Here is a 1165-nt window from a genome sequence, read left to right on the forward strand (position 1 = left end):
ATTGATGAGGAGGGATATCCTGTATATAAAAGAAGAGATGATGGCAGATTTACAAAGAGATCAGGTATTGATTTGGATAATAGATATGTTGTACCACACAATAGATTTTTGTTGTTGAAATATGGGGCGCATATTAATGTTGAATGGTGCAATCAATCAAGGTCAATTAAATACTTATTTAAGTATGTTAATAAAGATCATAACCGTGTTACAACTGCTTTTTGTGATAGTGCGAATTCTTCAGATTCAATAGGGGTTGATGAAATAAATATGTATTGTGATTGTCGGTATATATCACCATGTAAGCAGCTTGGAGAATCTTTAAATTTCCAATCCACCATAGAGAACCTTCTGTAGAAAGGTTATCTTTTCATTTACCAGGCAATCAAAATATCATATTTTCAGATGATGATCCAATTGATGTTGTCATCAATAAACCAACCATAAAGGAATCCAAGTTTTTAAGTTGGTTTGAAGCAAACAAGAAATTTCCTGAAGCAAGAGATTTAACCTATACAGAATTTCCTTGAAAGTTTGTTTGGAACCAACAATCTAAGAGATGGGATAAAAGAAAAACTTCTGCATTTTCGATTGGAAGAATTTTCTTTGTTCCACCGGGATCTGGTGAGCAATATTATCTTAGATTGTTATTGAATATTGTTAGAGGTCCCACTTCATATGAGGATATCAGAAGAATAAATGATATTGATCATGAGACTTTTAGAGATGCATGTTATGCTTTATGATTATTAGATGATGACAAAGAATATGTTGATGCTATAGTAGAAGCAAGTCATTGGGGAATTCCATCATATCTAAGACAATTATTTGCTATGCTACTTATATCAAATTTAATGTCACATCCGAGGGTTGTTTGGCAATCAACATGGCATTTACTATCTGAAGATATTCTTCATGAACAAAGAAGAGTATTAGGTAACCCAGGTACCCAATATTGTTTTAAATTTAAATTAATCTTATTATTATTATCATGAATTCTATATTATTTTTGTTTGATTAATTAGTTTATTATATTTACGTTTAAATATTAATTTATTATATATATTATTTTTTCAGAAGCTTATCTATCAGATGTTGATTTGAAGAATTGTTGCTTGCAAACGATAGAAAGTTTTTTAAAAAGTTGTGGAAGAAGTTTTTCAGA

The 1165-nt window shown here is 30.0% G+C and overlaps 1 pseudogene; it reads left to right on the forward strand.

Annotated features, from left to right (window-relative positions):
* Nucleotides 1-3: 3 nt before the first annotated feature.
* LOC125850770 (uncharacterized) overlaps nt 4-1165 on the forward strand; it is a 2706-nt pseudogene continuing 1544 nt past the window's right edge.

The sequence above is a fragment of the Solanum stenotomum genome, unplaced genomic scaffold (assembly GCF_019186545.1).
Source record: "Solanum stenotomum isolate F172 unplaced genomic scaffold, ASM1918654v1 scaffold19044, whole genome shotgun sequence".
NCBI classification, from domain to species: domain Eukaryota; kingdom Viridiplantae; phylum Streptophyta; class Magnoliopsida; order Solanales; family Solanaceae; genus Solanum; species Solanum stenotomum.